The sequence below is a fragment of the Schistocerca nitens genome, chromosome 9 (assembly GCF_023898315.1).
Source record: "Schistocerca nitens isolate TAMUIC-IGC-003100 chromosome 9, iqSchNite1.1, whole genome shotgun sequence".
NCBI lineage: Eukaryota > Metazoa > Arthropoda > Insecta > Orthoptera > Acrididae > Schistocerca > Schistocerca nitens.
In genome coordinates, this window is record NC_064622.1 from 151,862,736 (window position 1) to 151,888,059 (window position 25,324).

The following is a 25,324-nucleotide window of genomic DNA, read 5'->3' on the forward strand; positions in this document are numbered from 1 at the left end:
TACCCCTTTTCATACGGAGCACACGACTACGTTATAGGCAACACACAAGTGATACACACGCCGTAAAATGACTATGCCCTGCCACCTTTAAGGGCCTAACCAACACAAAAGGGCTCCTAGCGTCGCCAGGCAGTGCCAGCGAACATTTTGTCTCTCACGAAAGTTGTTTCCCATGATGTTATCTATCACCACTAGATTTTTGAAGCGAAGACATTGAAGTACCCTGTATACGCAGAGTGAGTAAGCTAATATTTCTAGAACACTTTAAGACATCGCGATTCTGTTTTTCATCCAGGAGAATTGTAAAGAAGTCTTCACTAAACGAGGTATAGTTTATAATTCCGTAGGTCTTCACAGCCAGAGACAGTTGACATACAGGTTTTCTGAGTAAAAATCTGTACTTGAGAAATCAACGTTTCAGCCACTGTTACAGTGGCCTTCTTTTGGGTCTACGTATAGTTTCTTATATTATGACGCTGTACGATACCGAGAAAACATTTATGTCGGCGCATAGCGTTTTTATATTAATTTTAGAGATATCAGAATTAATCTCGCTGTTTCAAACGGAACTATAGTAATATTCACTGCTGGTGTAGTAGCTCTAAAAGAGACTAATTCAATGGCACTTCACTATTCAGTCTCTGATTAGTAGTTCCGGAGAAATTACAATATTTACAACTTACTGTTAAATAGAAACAGTTATAGGATAAATCAAGCAAATATTTCTGTTAATTCTATGGCTTCTACATGGTCTAAGAATTTAATCGATACTCCAGACATTATAAAAAGAAATCTGATATTGCAAAAACGCCTAGGCCAAGCGGAAGTGGTAAAATTAATAGAAATTACAGTTTCTTATATTCTACAGCTGTTTACTGTTTAACAATAAGTATTACAGGTGACGTGACGATCTCGTTTTCGGAAACTGTACAGAAGGAACCAAAGCAGACATTTCTACAGGGTGTTTCAAAAATGACCGGTATATTTGAAACGGCAATAAAAACTAAACGAGCAGCGATAGAAATACACCGTTTGTTGCAATATGCTTGGGACAACAGTACATTTTCAGGCGGACAAACTTTCGAAATTACAGTAGTTACAATTTTCAACAACAGATGGCGCTGCAAGTGATGTGAAAGATATAGACGACAACGCAGTCTGTGGGTGCGCCATTCTGTACGTCGTCTTTCTGCTGTAAGCGTGTGCTGTTCACAACGTGCAAGTGTGCTGTGGACAACATGGTTTATTCCTTAGAACAGAGGATTTTTCTGGTGTTGGAATTCCACCGCCTAGAACACAGTGTTGTTGCAACAAGACGAAGTTTTCAACGGAGGTTTAATGTAACCAAAGGACCGAAAAGCGATACAATAAAGGATCTGTTTGAAAAATTTCAACGGACTGGGAACGTGACGGATGAACGTGCTGGAAAGGTAGGGCGACCGCATACGGCAACCACAGAGGGCAACGCGCAGCTAGTGCAGCAGGTGATCCAACAGCGGCCTCGGGTTTCCGTTCGCCGTGTTGCAGCTGCGGTCCAAATGACGCCAACGTCCACATATCGTCTCATGCGCCAGAGTTTACACCTCTATCCATACAAAATTCAAACGCGGCAACCCCTCAGCACTGCTACCATTGCTGCACGAGACATTCGCTAACGATATAGTGCACAGGATTGATGACGGCGATATGCATGTGGGCAGCATTTGGTTTACTGACGAAGCTTATTTTTACCTGGACGGCTTCGTCAATAAACAGAACGGGCGCATATGGGGAACCGAAAAGCCCCATGTTGCAGTCCCATCGTCCCTGCATCCTCAAAAACCCATTTCTTCCAGAGGAATCATTGGCCCATTTTTCAGATCCGAAACGATTACTGCATCACGCTATCTGGACATTCTTCGTGAATTTGTGGCGGTACAAACTGCCTTAGACGACACTGCGAACACCTCGTGGTTTATGCAAGATGGTGCCCGGCCACATCGCACGGCCGACGTCTTTAATTTCCTGAATGAATATTTCGATGATCGTGTGATTGCTTTGGGCTATCCGAAACATACAGGAGGCGGCGTGGATTGGCCTCCCTATTCGCCAGACATGAACCCCTGTGACTTCTTTCTGTGGGGACACTTGAAAGACCAGGTGTACCGCCAGAATCCAGAAACAATTGAACAGCTGAAGCAGTACATCTCATCGTCATGTGAAGCCATTCCGCCAGACACGTTGTCAAAGGTTTCGGGTAATTTCATTCAGAGACTACGCCATATTATTGCTACGCATGGTGGATATGTGGAAAATATCGTACTATAGAGTTTCCCAGACCGCAGCGCCGTCTGTTGTTGACAATTGTAACTACTGTAATTTCGAAAGTTTGTCTGCCTGAAAATGTACTGTTGTCCCAAGCATATTGCAACAAACGGTGTATTTCTATCGCTGCTCGTTTAGTTTGTATTGCCGTTTCAAATATACCGGTCATTTTTGAAACACGCTGTATCAACCAGTGAATGGCGGTGGCTGGTCGCGCACAAATGTGCAGTGCGTTTATCTACTATTTTAATGCCAGACTATCATACTTCTACCAGGCCAAGTTGCTCCGGTCGCCTCCCGCAGTATCACTTGGCAGTCTCGTATGTTGTGTCTAATGGAGCTCAAAGTGTTTGTCTTGCACGAGCCAATCGGTGGCCATGGAGCTAAGATTCGAGCTGAGCCAACGTCGTCAGACAAAATGGTTCAAATGGCTCTGAGCACTATGAGACTTAACATCTATGGTCATCAGTCCCCTAGAACTTAGAACTACTTAAACCTAACTAACCTAAGGACATCACACAACACCCAGCCATCACGAGGCAGAGAAAATCCCTGACCCCGCCGGGAATCGAACCCGGGAACCCGGGCGTGGGAGCGAGAACGCTACCGCACGACCACGAGATGCGGGCGTCGTCAGACAGGTAGGCACTCTTGAAGCGAGTTTTGTGTCGTGCTGTCATTCTGGTCCTAGTTTTCGGACGGACGATGCAGATTGCCGGTTTCAACGGGCTGTTTCACGTACTTGAGTGAAGTCGCTGCATGCTTTTGGCTTATCCGTACACTTCACGCATTTCACTTCCGTTTATGGTAGATTGTGTTACTTTGGAATCAAATTTATTCACAATAAAACTTAACATCGTGTACCTGTTTAACTGTAACGAAATCTAGCTTTCCTTTGTGATTAATTTGGGGAATCATGTGACAAATAGGTGGCGACATCCATTTGCGATTATTACTCATTACATCCGTGAACACTGTTGACTATTAAACTATCTCTCTTTCTCCTCTCTCTCTGTTTCTCTCTTTCTCAGAGGGAAAACGAATTTATTATATTCTGGCCAGATTATGAACGGACATTATCGATAATTATTGCGTGGCATTTGAAACCAGTTGTAACCATCCCCTTGGACTTATCCGTCATGTACAAAATGGTTCAAATGGCTCTGAGCACTCTGAGACTTAACTTCGGAGGTCATCAGTCCCCTAGAACTTAGAACTACTTAAACCTAACTAACTTAAGGACATCACACACGAACCTGTGACCGTAGCGGTCGCGCGGTTCCAGACTGTAGCGTCTAGAACAGCTCGGCCACCCTGGCCGGCTGTCATGTACAGAATCTTTCAGATTAGAATATATTTTTTTTCATAAATTATAGAGCGCAGCAATCAGTCGTCCTTTTTTTTGCAGGTTTTATTTCTCAAATCCAGATTTCGGCTAGTGCCTGGCCATTATCAATGCACTATTTTGTAGTCTCGATGCATGCCAATTCCATGTTGTTCGAGCGTCAGTCACAGTTCTTTGATTACTGACTGCTGCGCTCTATAATTTATAAATAATATCACAGTTGCTGAGTGACTGATTAGAATATATTTCTAGCACAATTTGTGTTTGTCTTTTCATTGCGTTAATAGGTTACTCTGTCCGAAGTTGCAACCACGTGGGTTCATATGGATGGACCATTGCTGTATTTCTTTATGCTGGCTGGAAATCTAAGCACTGCATCTACATCCACATAGATACTCCGAAAGTCACCGAGAAGTGCGTGGTGGAGGGTACACTGTACTACTACTACTAGCCATTTCCTTTACTGTTCAACTTGCAAATAGAGCGAAGGAAAACGACTATCTATATGCCTCCGTGTGAGCCCTAGTTTATCGAATCTTATCTTCGTGTTGGCGGCAGTATAATCGTTAGGCAATCTGCTTCAAATTCCGTTTCTCTAAATTTTCTCAGCAGTGTTTCTCGAAAAGAATGTCGCCTTCCTTCCAGGGACTCCCATTTGAGTTCCCGACGCATCTGCGAAAGAGTCACGTATTGTTCGAACCTATTGATAACAAATATAGCAGGCAGTCTCTGAATTGCTTCGATGTCTTCCTTCAGTCCGACCCGGTATGGATCCCAAACGCTTGAGCAGTACTCAAGAATCGGTTGCATCAGCGTCCTATATGCGGTCTCACTTACAGGTGAACCACTTTTTCCTAAAATTCTCCCAATAAACCGATGCCGACACTTTGCCTTCCTTAACACAGTTCTAACATGCTCATTGCACCGCATATCGCTTTGCAACGTTATGTTCAGCTATTACAACGACCTTACTGTGTCAAGCAGGACACTAGTAGTACTGTATCTGAACGTTACAGGTTTGTTCTTCCTACTCATCCGTATGAACTTACATTTTTCAACATTTGCAGGTATCTGCCATTCATCACTCCAACTAGAAATTTTCTCCAAGTTGTCTTGTATCTTCCTACAGTCACTCAACTTCGACACCTTACCGTACACCACAGCATCAACAGCAAACAACCGCAGATTGCTGTTCAACCTGTCCGCCAAATAATTTATGTATATAGAGAACAACAGAGCTGCTGTCACCCTTCCCTGGGACACTTCTGACGGTACCCTTGTCTCTGATAAACACTTGCTGTCGAGGACAACATACTGGATCCTATTACTTAAGAAGCCTTCGAGCCACTCACATGTCTGTGAACTAATTCCACATGCTTGTACCTTCGTTAACAGCGTGCAGCGGGGCTCCATGTCAAATGCTTTCCGGAAATCTAGAAACAGGGAATCTGCCTGTTGTCCTACATCCATAGTTCGGAGTATATCGTGTGAGAAAGGGCAAGCTGAGTTTCACACAAGCGATGCTTTCTTAAACCATGCTGATTCGTGAAAATAAGTTTCTCAGTCTCAAACAAGTTCATTATATTTGAACTGCGAATATGTCCAAGAATTCTGCAGCGAACAGAAATTATCGATATTGGTCTGTAATTTTTTGGGTCCGTTCTTTTACCCTTCTTATACACTGGGGTCACCTGCACTTTTTTCCAGTCGCTTGAGACTTCGCGCTGAGCGAGAGATTCACGATAAATGTAAGGTAGGTAAAGGGCCAATGCAGTAGAATACTCTTTGTATATGCGAATTGATGATTTCTTTCTCAACTTTCAGTTGTTTCTCTACGTCAGGGATGCTTGTTTCTATGTCGTCCATACGGGAATCTGTTCGATGTTTGACCGATTCTCCTGTGTGAAAGATTACTTGAACGTGAAATTTGAAACTTTCGATTTCGTCTTGCAATCTTCAGCTGCCATTCAAGATTGGTCAACAAGGGACTCAATGGAAGCCGTAGACAGGCTTAGCTGTTTTACATAGGACCAAAATTTTCTCGGCTTTCCTCACACCTTTTGCCAAGGTGTGACGGTGGTAGTTATATGCTTCGCGAACAGATCTTTTCACAGATTCATGAATCTCTTCTAACCTTTGCTTGTCGCATTTGTGTCTCTTTTGAACTGAGAGTGCAACAGCCTCTGCTTCTTCAGTATCTTTCGAGTTTCATTATTAAATCATGGTGTGTCTTTTACACCATTTATCCAGTTACTAGGCACGTAACTTTCGAGATCACGATTTACAATCTGTTTAAACTTTGCCCATAATTCCTCTACGTCCATCTCACTGCAACTAAGGGATGTCAGTTCACTGTTTACGTGAGATACTAACAACTGTTTATTTGCTCTATTTAGCAGAAACACGCTCCAGCCTTCTTGACTGATTTATTAACTTTCGAAATCATAGTTGCTATAATGACGTCATGATCGATAATCCCTGTTTCTATACTGACATTGTTCATAAGGTTCAGCCTTTTTGTAGCTACAAGATCTAAGACATTTCCCCTGCGTGTGGGCTGCCGAGCTAGCTGCTCAAGATTGTTTTCAGAAAACGTGTTAAAAAGTATTTCGTATGACTGTCCGTACCCCTTCACAATGAATCCATAGACATCCCAGTCTACACTCGGTAAGTTAAAGTCACCATAATCTGGGCATTTGCACACTACTGACCGTAGACTTTCTTTGAATGACTCTAGAACTGTCACAGTGGAGACAAGCGGCCCATAAAAACATTCAACAGTTTACTTGGTTTCACCTTCCCCTGTTATGTGCGACCAGATAACTTCACTGTTACACTCACATTCGACCTCAATAGAGACAAATTTTTTTTCAAATGCAATGAACACTCCCTCTCCTATAGCCTCTAATCTATCTTTTCTGTATACGTTCCACGACTCGCATAATATCTCAGAACTTTCCACATTCAGGTTTCAGCCAGATGTCAGATCCAAGAATAATTTGAGCGCGAGAACTTTTCTGGAGGGCTGTAAATTCGGGAACTTTATTACGAATACTTTGGCAGTTTACTGATAAAATTTTGACTGTCGAAACATTCCAGTCTGAACTTAGGATTTCGTTGTCACTGACGTCTGGCTTCAACCAACTTTGTGTTCCTAATACTATCTGTGCATTATAATCTTCAGTAAGCGAAACTAATTCTGGGACTTTCCTTGGATGGTCCTGCAGTTTACTAATATCATATTAAGCTTTTCTATCTCTGATCTGCTAGGAGCAAGATTCTCTGAGGTCGCTGTGGCTGATTTAACAGACAAATCGACTTTGCTCCCGAGTCAGAGGTCCTCTAATTTAAAGAAGCCCCATGTGCACACCACGCTTACTCCGCTACCCTAGTAGCCGCTTCCTGCGTGTAGTGCACGTCTGACCTATTAAGGGGAACCCTAAAATTCTGCACCCGATAGCGGAGGTCGAGAAATTCGCATTCGACACACTCGCAGAGCCCTCTGAGCCTCTAGTTTAAACCTTCCACTCTGCTTCAAACCAGAGGACCGCGATCAACCCTGGGTATGATGCTACAAATAGACAGCCTGCGCCCCGCGTGCGTTGACAGTTGCCTTCACGAAATCAGCCAGCCGCCGAAAGGAGCCGAGGACGGCCTCAGAACCCAAGCGGCAGGCGTCATTCGTGCCGACATGTGCCACTACGTGCACCTGGTTGCACCCAGTGCGCTCGATAGCCGCCGGCAAGGCCTCCTCCACATCACGGATGAGATCTCCCGGCAAACATACCAAATGCAACTGGAATTCTGTCTCGCCTTGCCTGCTATCTCCCTGAGGTGCTCCATCACCCGCCTAACATTGGAGCTCCCAAAGACTAGCATACCCACCCTCTGTACTTGTCCGTACTGGGCAGGAAAATCGACCACTGGCCCAACAGGAGAGGTATCCCGTGCTGGCTCAGAATTATCATCAACACTGGGAAGCATCTCGTACCTGTTGCTAAGACGTAGGGAGCCAGCCGCACGGCCTGCTCCCTCTTACGCCTTCCGCCCAGTGACACGAGAACCCACCACTGTCTGCCACCCACTCTGCAGTGAGGACGGACCGGTCAGATGCTGCGTATCGGAAGCCGCAGTGACGTCCGGACCACCAGCGGATTCCAGTGACAGCAAAGGTGTCGCAGGTCTCGTCACTGGCGCCCCGAAGTCACCGCAACTTCGAGCATTAGCAAGAAGCTTGTCGACGGTAGCCAACGCAGCTTCCAGCTGTTTACGGACAGCAGCCAACTCTCCTTGTGTTCGATCACAACAAGCACAGGCCCTAGCCGTACCGTACTGTGTATAAAATACGAGATTAGGTCTCAAATGGCGCTCTGAGTTTGAAAATGTACCAAAGGAGAATAAAGTAACACTAAAAGGTGGTGTGCTGATTTCTCACTGTACTCTGAGACCGCACGCTGTTAAACAGAAATAAATTTCTCTACACGGAAAATTTACACTAGAAAGCCGCCCTGCACAAGGATCTTCAGAAGACCTACGCAAAAACAAAAACTACTATTAATTAACTAACCACTAGTCTACACAGTAAAATACACACGTATAGTTCACGTCTTTGCAGAATCACGTGAACAATACACTAAATTAGTTTACGGTTTATCTCTCTGGTCTGCAGCTCGTGGTCTTGTGGTAGCGTTCTCGCTTCCCGTGCACGGGGTCCCGGGTTTGATTCGCGGCGGTGTCAGGGATTTTTCCTGCCTCAAGATGACTGGGCGTTGTTGTGTCGTCTTCATCATCATCATTCATCCCCATTACGGTCGGAGGAAGGCAATGGCAAACCACCTCCGCTAGGTCATTGTCTAGTACGGCGGTGCGGGCTCCCGCATCGTCGCCTACGCTCCCCGTAGTATGGGACCTCATCATCATCATCATCACTCTGCTGCGCGTCCTCTCGACTCGGCGGTTGCCGCTACACTCCCTACTTCCTCTTGCATTCTCTCTTTGTATGTGAAAGTGCATGTTGTAGCCGAGTGTAGACGCAGGCCGGCCGGACTGGCCGAGAGGTTCTAGGCGCTTCAGTCTGGAACCGCGCGACCGCTACGGTCGCAGGTTGTAACCTCCCCACAAAAATATTCGAATGACAATACTTATTAGAAATGGAGCCAAGTGTAGCCTCCCGCAAAATATTAATGACAAAGACAATTAAATAAAAGCTCGCTATCTGACTCAAGTGCAAGTTCCCATAAAATAATGAACGAGAATCCCATGACAATGAAACTACAGTGATACTCAAAAATCAATTTAACCGAAATGTCGGTCTTTGCCCTGTGCGAATTCAGAATAAATTTCTTACCTTATTAAAACTGCATGTCAAAATTCTGCTCTTATTGTTGGCTGCGGCTTGGAGGAAAAACATTGCAATTGCCCCTTTTTTTTTTTTTTTTTTTTTTTTTTTTTTTTTTTTTTTAAAAATTTTGTTAAAGGGAAATGGAGGGAATTTGAATGATTGTTTGTAAATTTGTTTTTAAATCCAAATTATTATTGGGGGCGATTTTTGAAAGTTAAATTACACTGAGTGGACCTTACATTATCTGATAAGCGCAAAGCTGCATAAACATTTATTTAATAAAATTATACCTTGTCCTGAATCTTGACCATCGCTGTGCCGACGCCCGCCGACGCAACTGCTACAGACATACTACTCTCCGCGACAGCTACCAACAGACTACTTTACGCGACTGCTCGCGACACACTACATTACGCGACTGCTCGCGACACACTACATTACGCGACTGCTACCGAGATACAACTGTACTGCACTGCGCTTCGAGCGCAACTGCTCTGGTCAGAGATTCTACAATGCCTCAGCATCGCTGCCGCACAACATACGTGTTTCATAACCCTCCACTGGGGGGCAAAAAATTTGGCAGCGATGGTGAGTCATTTGGACTTGCCATCGTAACAAATTTTTTATTTAATTAATTAACATTTACAAATTATTTGGGTGTAATACATGAATTAAATGTTGTGCGCATGCACTGATTACAAAACATTACAGACAAGAGAAAATATAAGTACTGAGCATATCAGCAAATCCGAAAAATGTATATACAAATTATTTGACAGATAACAAAGTGCAAAGACGAAATATATATACAATGAGTAACAAATGACATAAATCATACAATTGTACAGAAAAACACAAATCATGTTGAAAATGAGAAGAGTGCACAGGCACTGGAGTTCAGTTGAAAACATATTCACATAAGTGCACATGCACTGCAAATTTTGAACATTTTCATAAGAAATAAACGCAAGTGTACAAAAAATCATCAAATCACAAAAAGTATATACAATATAAATGACAAGAGTGCACACATACTGCACTTCAGAACAAATCAAAAATGTCTTTAGTATTTTCACAGTAAATAAACATAATAGCAAAAAAATCATGTCGACAGGTGACATAAGTGTACTCGCACTGGAGTTCAACAAATCGAGAAAAAATGTATAGGCCATGAACATAAATGGTGTTAGTTAAAAATGATTTTCACTATTAGGATAGGAAATGAAAGGATTGCATCATGGTTGTAGCACCTTAGTTTGCACACAGCTGCACTGAAAGTCCATATCTTTCCACAGAATCACAATACTAAGTGATACAATCTGCATGTCCGTTCCCAGAAGTATTTATCAGCTTATCAAGACAGTGAAACGTCGTAGTAGTATTCCATACTATCATTTGGCAGTATACCAGGTACACCAAACAGTGGGACCAGAATAACGTCTTCATCGGTTACGGTGGTGGACAGCATGTCGTGTCAACACCACGCTCTTAAGAGGCGGCACACAGTGCTCCATAACAAAGTCTTGATTAGTGATTACATAAGTAGTTTCTTCGCCTACAGTGGTGGACAGCATGTCGTGTCAACACCACGCTTTTAAGAGGCGGCACACCAACGTAGAATTAGTGCAAAAACCAAATATAGTGCTCCATGATAATGAGGATGGACAAGACAAATGGATGTTACAATAATTTCAGGTAGTTAGGTCAGAAGGTGAAGGACATTAACTAACACACAAGTCTTGATTAGTGATTACATAAGTAGTTTGCGGTATCCATACTCTAGTCATTGAACATTTCTGTACCATGAATGTAGTATTACAGAAAAATGTTCATTAATTAATTTAAAGACAAGAGTGGTAATCAATCGCCATCAAGTATTGAGTATTACAAAACATTTTTCCTCATTCAAATGACATATTTACAAGTAACTATTAACACTCAGTGGCCTAGCAACTTTCGATTAGTACAAAATATTTATCATCATTCAGTATTAATATGGGAAGTCATCATTGAAAACACTAACAAAACGTTAAGTTACATTAATTATTGGCACTCAGTGGCCAGCAAGTATTGAATAGTATAAAACATTATTCATCATTCAGTGTTCTTCATATCATTAAGAAATCATTATTAAAAAAAATCAGTTAATTACAGTCATAGCCTTAATAATCATGGGCATAATAAGTAATTACATTAATTATGGGCACTCAGTGGCCAGCAAGTATTGAATAGTATAAAACATTATTCATCATTCAGTATTATTCATATCATTAAGAAATCATTATTAGAAAAATCAGTTAATTACAGTCATAGCATTAATAAGCATGGGCATTATAAGTTACATTAATTATGGGCACTCAGTGGCCAGCAAGTATTGAATAGTACAAAACATTAGTAGCATTAATAAGCATGGGCATAATAAGTACTCTCATTACAATAGATAGTGGCAATTATGTTTTGGTATCATTAAGAAGTCATTATTCAAGTGACATACTATTCAGAGCTGATCAGTGTTATTCAGAATTATCATAAACTAGTGACATTATCTGGGACTGTTAATACATTTTGTTTTTTCTGCTAGCAATGCATTGCTTTGGGTAATTATAAGGGAAAGCAAGAAGAAATAAGAGAAAAAATTGCTTCTAGGTTGTTCCTATAAATGAAAAGATTGTGTAACGTCATTCGTCATGAGTCAGCTGTAGCAAGGTTATCACATTTATAAATGATAGACACAAGTGGGTAAGAAAAATGCAAGTACTAGAACAGGTATAATAAGTAACAAGTTTAGTAACTATCATAAAAAGCTTCTCCTGAAAAAAAATACAAAATGGATTATTGAGCTGAAAGAAGAAACGCAGACTATGCTGAAAAGTAGTGAACTTCGAATTAACAGGTAGTGAAATGTGTATAAAAAATGTGTTCCATAGCTGTCCTTTCCAAAACCTTCAGCCATCCTACTACGCAATATAACACCTGCTGTCAAAGTAAACTGCAACAAATACTTAAATAACTACATAGCATAAATACATAACTTCAACATTATCCTCATCTGTAAAGAAAAAACTTCATTATTCATATCATCATAACTTCATCATTATCATCACCTGTAAACAAAAACTTCATTATTCATAGTACCATATTCTTCATCAGCATTAATTATCATCTGCAAAAATCACTTCATTATTCATCACATAACTATTCCTTATCCCTAGTATATTTCATCACTTAAAACTAAAATGTGTAGTTCTGTCTGACAGCTTGCATCAATCGCCTTGTATTCTGAAAGAAAAAATTAGTTAAGACTGCTATTCTGCGATGTGTATAGTATATTCTTGTTAATGCTTGTTAATTCTGATCCATTTACTCGTCCTCATTAGTTTATTGCATCTTCTTTCGTTTATTCCGTAGGTGAAATTCCCATTTCTGTTTAATTTATTTCCTTAACGCATCATTTCTTTCTGAAATTGATGAACAAAGATTAATGTCTTGCATTTAAATCAGATACCCATTAAATAATGACTGGTTAATGGTGACAAAATTAAGCATACAGCATAACATGCCAGAAAAACGTAATATGTCAAAAGCATAGACAGTGTTCAAAGGCAAAAGATGTACAGAGAATATCACAATGCAGCAGCAAAAAAAAAAAAAGAAAATGTAAAACAGTCACGATGTTGAGATATCATAGGGCAAAAAGTCAAAGTCAAATGGTGTGTGTTATACCTTAACTAGTTCACAGTGCATACAAACAAAACATGAAAACAATCGTACATACATAAGAAAGACAAAATGTGATATTCGTTGTGCTCAGCTTGTTAATTAAAGACTTCAATGGAGAGAGAATTTGATAAAATTAATGCGTCACTACAGAGAATTGCATAATTATTCATAAAATGCGTAAGTTCATCTGGAAAAATATGCACGGTCTAGTGTGTAACGACAAGAAGAGCGACCTGCTAACCTTACCTTGCCGGGCACTTGCCAAGAAAAAATACGATAATCATCAATAGGTAGTCACATAAATATAATTGCATAAGTGGTCACAAAATGTGTAAGTTCATCTGGAAAAATATGCACGGTCTAATGTGTAACGACAAGAAAAGCGACCTGCCAACCTTACCTTGCCGGGCACTTGCCAAGAAAAAATACGATAATCATCAATAAATAGTCATGTGAATATAATTGCAGAAATATTCATAAAAATTAGCAAATAGCATTACGGCGTGATAAATCATAAAGTATGTTCACTCAATAAAGGGTTTTATGTTTGACCAATGGTGGTTGCCTTTCGATTTCCTGGTTCTCAGAGTTTCGACGTGTACAACATTAGGGTGAGGAATGCTGCGAATCCGATATGGACCTGCGTACAGAAGTTCAAATTTACTGCACTTACCTTTTAATTTGCTGGATAAATAGTGTGTACGTACTAATATCTTCTGTCCAACGTGAAAGTCTCGGCGTCTACAAACCTGTTTTTGCTGTCTTCTCCGGCGCTCTGCGGCACGTTTGATGTTGTTCAGCGCAATGTCAATTATTTCGTGGTGTCGTAATCGACGAGATGTAGGAAATGTTACTAATTCTTTGATTTTGTTTGGTGGTTCAACGTTTTTCAGTATAACAGACGGAGGTAGCATAGTGGATTCATTTGGTATTGAATTAATTACATCTTGAAATGAGTGTATGTGTGTGTCCCAATTAACATGTCTTTTGTGGCAGTATATTCTACACAGTTTACCAATTTCTTTCATTAATCGTTCACAAGGGTTCGAAGAAGCGTGGTACTTGGATATATAGATCGGAGAAATGTTTCTAGCTCGTAACATGCGTGTCCATATAGTAGAACGAAATTGTGATCCATTGTCAGAAATTACTTTCATCACATGCCCTACATGAAATAGAAAATGCTTTACAAATGCTTTCGAAACAGTTTTAGCAGTAGCTTTGCGTAACGGAGTGAAGGTAACAAATTTTGAAGTGAGTTCAACAGCGACAAAGATGTAGCAAAAACCTCTATTAGTTCTCGGAATTGGACCAAAAATGTCTACTGCGGCCATATGTCTTAATTTAACAGGTACAATGGGATATAATGGAGGAATGTGTGAAGTGGTGTCAGACTTAGCTTTCTGGCAAATTTTACATGACGCTAAAACTCGTCGTATACGTTTTTCCATGCTGGCAAAATAACAGTTCTGTCCCAGTATCAGAAAACATTTTCTGGCTCCGTAATGTGCATAACTTAAATGAGTGTACCAGATTAATTTGTTAACAAGTTCGTCCGGAATGCATAGTAACCAATTGTTACTGTCTGGATGAGACCGGCGAAACAGAATGTCATTGCGTACAGTGTAGTGGTTTCTAATCGTAACATTATTCTTATCTTGCCAAAGGTGTTTAATTTCTTTCCACACATTGTCTTTGCTTTGCTCTCGTGCTATGTCCTGTAATGACGATGAAATAAAATTTTCAAATGCAACTTGTTGAATGTACCTGACGCTGAAATTTGCCTTGCAGAAGTTGGTTGCTACGTCTTGCTGATTGTTGCTGAGAGAACGAGAAAGTGCGTCTGCTATAACATTTTGTGTACCGGGAATGTGAACAATCGTAAAATTAAATTCCTGTAAATACAGTTTCCATCTACTTAGTCTGTCGTGAGTAAATTTAGCTGAAAGTAAAAATTGTATAGCTCTGTGATCTGTGTAAACGGTGGTATGTCTGCCATAAAGAAAGTGCCGAAATCTCGTAAAAGCCCATACAACACATAATGTTTCTAGTTCAGTAACGGAATAATTTCGTTCAGCAGGTGACAAAATGCGGCTTGCAAATGCGATGTTTTTAATTACTGTAGAACCATCTTCTTCAATTTCCTGAAAAATATGTACGCCTAAAGCTGTGTTGGAACTGTCGGTGGCAATGGAAAAATTTCTGGTAAGATCTGGGTGCGATAAAAGTGGAGCATTCAACAAAGCATGTTTCAGGTTCACGAATTCAGAGTGTGCTTGCTTATCCCATGACCAAATAGTGTTTTTACCTGTTAATTGGCATAATCTAGGTGTGTCTAGTGCAGAGTGATGAATAAACTTACGAAAAAAGTTAATTAAGCCCAAAAAACTGCGTAATTGTTTCTTTGTTGTGGGAACAGTAATGTCACGTAAAGCTTGAAGTTTTTCTGGATCAGGCGCAATGCCTTCTGCTGAAATTACGTGTCCAAGAAATTTTATAGAAGTTTTGCCAAAGTGCGATTTACTAAGATTAACTGTAAGTCCTTGTGCATGGAAAGTTTGCAACAGTCGTTCTAAAATCATATTGTGTTCAGACCAGTTAGCTTCTGCAATAAGAATGTCGTCTACGTACGTCGTAATTCTGTCTTTAAGTTCTGTCGGAAGTATTGTGTTCAAACCACGAATAAAAGCTGCAGAGGAAATAGTTAAGCCGAATGGTAATTTGCAAAATTGATAACAGTCACCAAAACAGAGAAAAGCTGTATACTTTCTGCAATTCGGATGAAGTTGTATTTGCCAAAATCCCGATTTCAAATCTAATGTAGAATAAATAGCTGTACCGTGAAATTTCTGTAGAAGTTCCTCTAATGTCTGTGGTCGATCTGTTTCATTAATAATAATGTCATTAATGTGACGTGAATCAAGTACGAGGCGAAGTGAGCCATCTTTTTTCTTAACAATATGTAGCGGGTTTATGTACGGACTAACTGCTGGTTCTATAATTCCTTGGTCAAGCATATCCTGTAGTTCTTTTTTAACTTGTTCTCTGTGAATATACGGAATAGGATAATGCTTTGCTTTAAATGTGTCGTGCTGTTTCACTTGAAATTCATACATAAAACCGGACATAGTACCAGGAATGTTGTCGAAAACTGGAGCTTGCTGTAAAAGAATTTTGTGCAACTGCGTTCGTTCGTCGTCTGAATTTGTACTGCTTTGTTTAACTTTATCTGAAATCATCTGCATTACGTCGTAGTCAGTTTCGTCTGGAGTATTATAGTTGTGTACGTACGTATCCGTGAACAATGTGGGATTACAGTCTATGTTACGCAATACTGAAATGACCTCTGTACAATTAATTGTTTCCTCTTCTGATGATAATGAGTGCTGAAATTCTAAAGCCAATTGCACATTTTCGTCCTTCAACATTAAATAAGAATTTTGAAAGTCAACCACTGCGTCGTGTTGTACCAGAAAGTTCATGCCTAAAATAACGTCTGTTGTCAATAAGGGAACAATCCAAAAATTTGAATGAAAAGTATGACCTCCAATACTAAATGACAAATGTGTCTGTAATTTAACGTCTACACCTTTACTTGATACTGCTCCTTTCACTTTTGTTTTGCCTAATGGTAATGTGGGATACGTATTCTCTTTGTTACACTCGTTAAAAGTTTCCTCATTAATGACTGACATAGGTGACCCAGAATCAATTACTGCTGAAAATTTCGATGAACCTATTTTAATTTCGATGACAGGATGTGAAATGATTTTCTGAATAACTGGTTTTTCCTGCAAAAGAGTGTCTCTGATGTCGTCAAACGTAATTACATTCTCGTGAACAACATTTTGCGTGTCAAAACTAGTGCTTGTGTTATTGGAAGATACGTCCTGTACGGTATCTAGTCAGATTCTATCTGACGTGTTACTATTATCAGGGGAATGTTGTGGCATTTCTACAATTTGAACAGTTCTATTACTTTTTCCAGACGTATTACGCTCTGGATGATACCTACTGTCGGGTTCATTCATGAGAATAGGTTCTTGTGGATAATTTTGCTGTTGGTATGACCGACTGTTGTTAGATGTACGCTGAAAATTGTGCTCATCGTTTTTACGTCTGTCGTGATAGTCGTTCCTATACGGTGCATTGCGATAAGAATTGAAATACTGTCTTCTCTGTACGTAGTTATTTTCTTGCTCCCGTGCGTTACTATTTGTTGGACCTGGGACTATACGTGCACGCGGCGAAGCATTAAAGCCTGGTTGACCTTGTGCATTCCATTGTTGGTTAGGTATGCTAACCGGCTGGTTTTGTTGCTGTTGTGAAAAACCTCTGTTGTTACTAAAATATGGCTCCTGTTGCTGAAAATTCTGACGATATTGATAATTAGAATCTTGTCTGTTATTAAAGTTTTGATGGTTGTCGGTCCTAAAACGTCTGTTACTTCTCCTATTAAAATTACGCGTTTGATCATAATTGCTGTACGTCTGTTGGCCTTGGTTGTTATACGAAGAATTTTTGTTCACAAAAGAATAATCAGATTGTTGTACCTCCAACAGCTGTAACAGATCTCTGAATGCTGAAATATTTTCTTTTTGCTGACCGGTTAAAAGTGAAACTCTTAATGATCGCGGTAACTTAGAGATACATAATTGAATAAGTGCAGATTCACTGTACGGTTCACTAAGGTACTGGTTTTGTTGCACCATGTGCTCAAAGAATTGCGTCACACTCGGAAAATTTGAGTTCTCATAATTCGGTAAACTAATTAACTGATCTTTAATTCCGCGCTGTGTCGTCTTTGACCAATACGCAGATAGAAACGCATTCTGAAACTCTTCCACTGAATAACATTGCCTCGCGATCGGCCTCATACGAGTTGCCGGTTCGCCTTCCAAAAAGCTGCAAATAAATTCAAGTTTGTGCGTTACAGGCCAAGTCGGTGGAAAAGCAAAGCTAAATTGTTGGATCCAATCTAGCGGGTGAATCTGTGTTCTGTCGTTTTTAAACACTTTAAATTTTCTTACTGACAGAAAATGTTTGTAATCGAAATTATCGTCTCTGTGTGATGGAACGGGATCAGGATTGCAAGAAAATCTGTTGAACTGTGGTTGTTCGGAATCTAAGTCCCGTACTCTCTGTAGATTACTCAAATTACACGCGCTGCGTGAGTCTGGCAAATGTTCGAAAAATGGCGTCTGCTGTGATGCGTTATTAACTGAAATACTTTTCATTTCTGTTACTTCCTGTTGTAAACTAGACAACTTTCTACGCAAGGTGTTATTAGACGAATCGATCTCATTAATTGTCTGCTGTAAATTTTGAAATTCAGGTGTTTGATTAAACGAAACCGGTGAAGTATCATCTGATTTATTGTCATTAGTACTTTCGATGACGTCAATACGACTGGCCAATTCATCACATTTTTCAGTCAGTATTTTAACCTGATCATCGGTTTTAGTGTCTGTGGCATTAATCTGGTTTTGCAATTTACGTGTAGTTTCGTTCAGTTTTCTAACGTCAGCTTTGACGACATCGGAATCCTGTGTTAGTTCTAATTGTTCGAGTCTGTCGGTCACTGTTTGAATATCTATTGTGTGTGTATCTGTTTTTGATTTAAGATCAGAAATTTCATCGCGTAATTCCGCGTTCAACTGTTCGATGGTATTAATTTTATCGGACATTGTAGCAATATTGTTGTCTACGTATGTTTTTGCTTTCGCAAATATTTTACGTTTGTCTTCCTGTCTCTGTGCTGTGATTGTTTCCATTACTTGACGTTTTACTTTATTTTGATCATCAATAAATTTGCGGAAACGCGTATCACTGTTTTGTATATGGAGACTAAGACGTTCGTTAATTTGTGTGTTCTGTTGGTCGAATTTCGCGTCAATCTTTTCATCCATTGTGCGCGAAAGTTCTGCTGTCACTGCTTTAAATTCGTCGCGTAATTGTGTAGCTTTTTCAGAGCATTGTTTAGCGACTGTACTGATTTCCGCTCTAAGTGTTTCTGTTGCAGCTGTTTGCAATTCCCTTAATTCCTGAGCAGCAGCCTCAATTTCTTCGCGTAACTGTTCCTTAGTGTCATGACACTGTGCGGCAACGGCTCTAATTTGTTCACTAAGCTGTCTCGAATTGTTGTCTAATTTTTCATTTAACTGTCTGGAATTGTTGTCTAATTTTTCATTTAAGTGTTGTTTGAGATTTTCGTTATCTTGTTTGTTCTGTTCTCTAAGTTGTTTGAGATTTTCGTCATTGTTGTCTAATTTTTCACTCTGTTTGTCAAATTTTTCATTAAACTGTTTAGTCATTTGTAGCAACAATGCCATAATTGGATCCGCCACAGAATTAGTATTTCTATTCTCTGTGCTGTTTAATGGTGGATCTGGAATTTTCTCGCTTTCTGTAACCAATTGGTTATTCTGAGATTTACAAAAAGGTTTATCAGTCGGATGTACACTGTCAGACATTATTTCGGAATTAAATAAATCCGGCGTACTTTGTGTATCCTGCTCATTCTCATTAGAGAAATTTGTTTGTACGTTATTTGAATTTTCCAAACCGGGTGTGTTAAGCTGGGCAGCGCTCATTCCAACAGAACGCCCCGCGTCATCAATTGTCGTCAAATTAACAGAGGAGACAATTGAGTTCGCTTGTTCATCATTAAGGTAAAAGTCGTCATTAGTGGTTGGAACGCACTGACTGTTAGTGAACACAGCATTGTCATCATTACACTGCGTGTCACTAGTACTATTGGTCACGTTGTTTAAGTCGGTAATTTCGTTCATAATGCCTCGCGATACACTATTCACTGTCTTTCGCGGCATTTTCACAATAGACACAAATATTCACAAAAGAAATAAGCACAATGCAAAAGCAACACACAAATACAACAGAGCAACGAATTGCCGTTGACCTGTAGAAAGAAAGTCACAAGATTAGTAAAAGCGTTGCGCCAAATCCTAATTATATCTAAGAAATAAGAGCAGATATCTGACTGTTTTTCAAAAGATTCTCTACGAAGTACGATCCTGGACCGGGTGTCGCCAAGTGTAACCTCCCCACAAAAATATTCGAATGACAATACTTATTAGAAATGGAGCCAAGTGTAGCCTCCCGCAAAATATTAATGACAAAGACAATTAAATAAAAGCTCGCTATCTGACTCAAGTGCAAGTTCCCATAAAATAATGAACGAGAATCCCATGACAATGAAACTACAGTGATACTCAAAAATCAATTTAACCGAAATGTCGGTCTTTGCCCTGTGCGAATTCAGAATAAATTTCTTACCTTATTAAAACTGCATGTCAAAATTCTGCTCTTATTGTTGGCTGCGGCTTGGAGGAAAAACATTGCAATTGCCCCCTTTTTTTTTTTTTTTTTTTTTTTTTTTTTTTTTTTTTTTAAAAAAAATTTGTTAAAGGGAAATGGAGGGAATTTGAATGATTGTTTGTAAATTTGTTTTTAAATCCAAATTATTATTGGGGGCGATTTTTGAAAGTTAAATTACACTGAGTGGACCTTACATTATCTGATAAGCGCAAAGCTGCATAAACATTTATTTAATAAAATTATACCTTGTCCTGAATCTTGACCATCGCTGTGCCGACGCCCGCCGACGCAACTGCTACAGACATACTACTCTCCGCGACAGCTACCAACAGACTACTTTACGCGACTGCTCGCGACACACTACATTACGCGACTGCTCGCGACACACTACATTACGCGACTGCTACCGAGATACAACTGTACTGCACTGCGCTTCGAGCGCAACTGCTCTGGTCAGAGATTCTACAATGCCTCAGCATCGCTGCCGCACAACATACGTGTTTCAAGGTTCGAATCCTGCCTCTGGCATGGATGTGTGTGATGTCCTTAGGTTAGTTAGGTTTAAGTAGTTCCAAGTTCTAGGGGACTGATGACCTCAGAAGTTAAGTCCCATAGTGCTCAGAGCCATTTGAACCATTTTTTTTTTTTTTGTAGACGCAGAACTATATCATTATTCGCTAGTGTAGGGTTCTTAGCTTATTCTAAACCAGGCATTCACTTACTTGCCTGTAATCGCGGACCGCCTCGCCACGTGAAGCAACAGCACGTCCGTGACGTTAAACTTGATGGGTAAAACGGAGATACGAGTGGAACCACCTTTCCGAAATGCCACGCAAAACAATTATGCCTCAAAACACGCGTTTTTGAGAGTACATCCATCTTATGGTCTCCCCACCTTTAGATGTTTTGATTCATTTACGAGTCATAAACATTGTTTCTTAAGTTACGACGTTTTGGAACAGCTTCCTTAAAAACTTCCATTGCAAAATTCTGTAACGCCGTTACTAAAGAAATAATGTTTTCAACAACTAAAATGTCATCATAGAGGGATAAAAGTCTACAAAGGCAACTGCTTGCAGCTAATACATACGTCTTATAAAAATGAATGTACGTGTGTGTGTGTGGATCGTTCTGAACCAAAATTGGTACTCGTAGACCTTACTGTCAGGCGACAATCGCTATGGGGTTAACAACTACCTACCTATCAAATGATATGGGTAGGGGTGGGGGCGGGGCTGAAAAAGAAACATAGCCCGCGACGTGTGAATTCCCAGAATTTATTAATGCAGTATTTGAGAACGAGAGCACTTAGTGACTTGCAACGAAATTCACACATACGTTTTGGCAATCCTGAGAATGTTTTCTATCGTGACAAAAAATAAAAACACCTACAGCCGTCCTTACGATTTTATTTTATTTTGTCGCTAACAGTTTCAACGCTTCATTGGATCATCTTCAGGCTGTTTTGATGCGGTACAGCTTGATACGATCCCCATGCATAACCCATCAGTTGTCAGTATTATTGTACCGCATCAAAACAGCTTGAAGATGACGTAATGAAGCGTTGAAACTGGTAGCGACAAAATAAAATAAAATCATAAGGACGGCTGTAGGTGTTTTTATTTTTTGCCACGGTAGTAAACGGCCATCGTCCCAGAGACCTCTTGCTAAAAGGATGGACATACAAAAGCTTGAGAAAATTTTAGTCGACAGTAATACTGTTCGTATTTTTAGTACTGACAACAAGACAATACTCTCCCTCAGACGTTTACGAAACTTTTTTTCGTTGACAAAACTTAGAAAATTAAGAAAGGAGAAATGTTTATCGCTTACTGCTTTTCCGCTGTTCATGAAGTAAAAGTACCGCTTGAGACATGACGCTACAATTTATTCCTTCTTTACTACTAACTATATTCACGACACACTGTGCTGACAGTTACTGACAGTATGCCAATCTACCGCTGAATCTAAGTACAAAATTATATAATTTTGCGACACATCGTTCAGGAGACATGACGTCATAAGCAGTGAGATTTGTCATTCATGACGTTTAAATTTATTACTTCTTTGTTACTAACTCTATTCGCAATAAATTCCGAAGACAGTATCAACATATGCCGCTGAATGTACCTACAATATTATATCATTGTACGACATATAGTTCAGGAGCACAAGGCCAAACGCTGCGTGCGAAGCGCGTGGACGCATAGCTGTAGATAAATGCCTGGCCGACAGACGGCAAGCAATTAGAAGTAACCGCGATTTTTGGCCACAGGTAGGTCGCTCAAGTGTTTAAAATTTAGTATCTCAATACCCGCAAAGAGTATTAGCAAGAATTTTTAGAAATATTTGTCTAAAAATACTTTTGATGACTCATCGCAGAGGCATCCGCTCTTTCTGTAACACTAACTAAATTGAGCCATCATTTCTCCATTTCTCTCATTTTAAAGAGTTTAAACGTTTAAACTGCTTGAACTTAGCATAATTCAGCTGTATTATACAGAAACCAAACTGGAAAAATGTTGACAACATAATGGCTTGTCGTCAGATCGATAATATTCGCCCTCATATGCTCAGTACGTTTTGGCAACCCTGAGAATGTATTGGTCGACAGCAGTAATGTTCGTGAGTATTCGTAGTACTGACAAAATGACAATACTCGCCCTCAGAAATTCATTATATTGACACATTGAAAGTAATAGTAGAAGTGTGAGGGCCCCTTAACTTCCGTGTGACATTTCTACCATTGCAGATGGTAGGAACGAATCGTACGTCGTTAGCACTGCACAAAATGGCAGAAACTGCTGAAATCCGTGATAGCAGAGCTGACTAAAACTTCCGCAGACTGTATGGCCAACAAGAAAGCAGCGAGCAGAGCACCGCGGGAAATGTCCGAAAAAGGATCCCTGGGAGAATACCCAGGATTTTTTTCTGAGGACCGGATCCGGCCCTGCGGGCTGCCGGTTATCCAACCGTATTCTAAACACACTCTGGTTCAAAATTACTAATAATAAGCTGAAATTACCTTTTATTACGGGAGCTTTGCTGACACTGCGATTCTTCAAGGTGTTGCCGCCGCATACTGCTAGTGTAGAGAAACGAAGCAAGTGATCACAAAAAGAACATGGCGTAAATTACATGCTACAATCAGGCAGACCTAGTTTACTCTCTGAGCTGGAAAGAAATAGAAGTTAGGTGTAGCGTTTATGCTACATAAGCACTAAGAAGGTTAAGCAAAGGCTCTAGAATACACTGTACTCCCTTAATTAGCGCCCAATTAGAGGTCGCGAAGACAAAATTAGAGTAATTACAGCACACACAGAGGCATTATTCTGGCGCAGCACACAACCTTTCGGCTGAACTATACCCTCCATACATTGCATCTTAAACGTCTCAACGGGCCGTCGGTAAGCCCGACGTCCAGCGTCAATTGCAGAAGAGATAAAATCTCTACCCGTCTGACAACACTGTACGTCTTCCGTCACTTACTGCTTCGGTTGTGTTGTTTGACCCTTTAAAGACGCGACGCTTTATGTGCAGCTGTTAGCAATAGCCTCTAGCAAGGTATAGTCTGTCGGTAAACTGGAGAGCGAGCGAGCGAATCCCCACTCTGCCTACCCAGCTACGTCACGAGGCGCTTCTACAGGCTGTTTCACAACGTAGTACCGGCCCTGCCGCGGCGCTCGCTTCAAATCTGTGGCGACGCCGTGTACAGATACGTCTCGGCTGTGTTTATTTTTATACAAATGCATTAAGACCATAACGAATACAAAAAACGATAGCTTCTTCCGAAACACAACATTATAGAGTAAATAAATACATAAGAATGGAAGTCAGGGTTCTACTAGAAACATAGAACCAAATGCCTGTTCATATGAATGTATGTTCCTCTATTGCTATTCCTAAAACGAACCCCATATAATGCTATCAGTCTGTAGAATTTAAGGCTTGTTCTTATTTTGTGTTTCTACTAAAAGGCAGAAGTTTTCTTTGAAGGACTGCATTGAAACTTAAACAACTCTTGCAACACAAAGAGTGTTTAAAAAGTAAGCAGATATTTATGATTTTGTGTGTTGTATTAGTCCGATTTGCACTACTTTTTTGTCACTGTCTTCGTAAACATGCCTCAAAAGTATGTGTTCAGTGTTATACATATTGCGTATTTACTCTGTTGTCAGCTGTCAGAAAGGTTACATGTGTTTTGGTAGCATCAACGATTATTTGTTGCCCTCATCTCGTGGTCGTGTGGTAGCGTTCTCGCTTCCCACGCCCGGGTTCCCGGGTTCGATTCCCGGCGGGGTCAGGGATTTTCTCTGCCTCGTGATGGCTGGGTGTTGTGTGATGACCTTAGCTTGGTTAGGTTTAAGTAGTTGTAAGTTCTAGGGGACTGATGACTATAGCTGTTAAGTCCCATAGTGCTCAGAACCATTTGATTATTTGTTTTGTATAAAAATAAATTAGAGAATCTACATTAAATTTTGTTATAAGAATGGAATGAAGTGTATGAAATTTTTATAAATGGTAAATATTGCTTTTGGTGAGCCTGTTATGAGTAAACCAAGGGCACACAAGTGGTATAAACATTTCAAAGCAGGCCTTAAAGGACAGTGGTTTTACAAGCGTGGATGAGATAATAAATGCACAGTTAAGAGACATATAAACTATCCCGATTGAACAGTTCCTAAAGTGTTTCGGGAATTGGAAAAAGAACTGACGTAAGTTTATAGTATGTAATGGGGAATATTTTGAAGGGGATAATATTGCTGTAGATTAACAAATAAAGTTGTTACCAAAAAATAAAAATTAATATGTGAACGCACCTCGTAAGCCAAGCTTTTTGCTTAGAAGTCCAGAATAGGTGTACATGTTTCGCAGGAAATTTCAGCAGTGTTTATAATAGCTATTGCGCACGTTTTAAGCAATAAGTCTAAGAATTACGTGAATAGTGACCGAGATAGCGATTTAGTGTTCCATAAGCATCAAAGGTTTTACGTGATTTTGAAACTGTCTATAACGATTGGGAGTGGTAATATTAGCCAACAGTTCTTTTTTGGGTCGCCTCTTTAATACACGCTGTAATAACATTAGAGACGATCGAACGCTCGTTACTCCCAAAATATCTCCTCTTCTTCGTATTCTGCACATTTTCTTGCAATGCTAGACGATTATCCATTATTTCCGGATTTCAAACTATATCAGTAATTACACATAGTTAACTCCCTGGCAACTAAGATCCCACGAACAGGAACGACGTATATCACTGCACGGCGATCTAC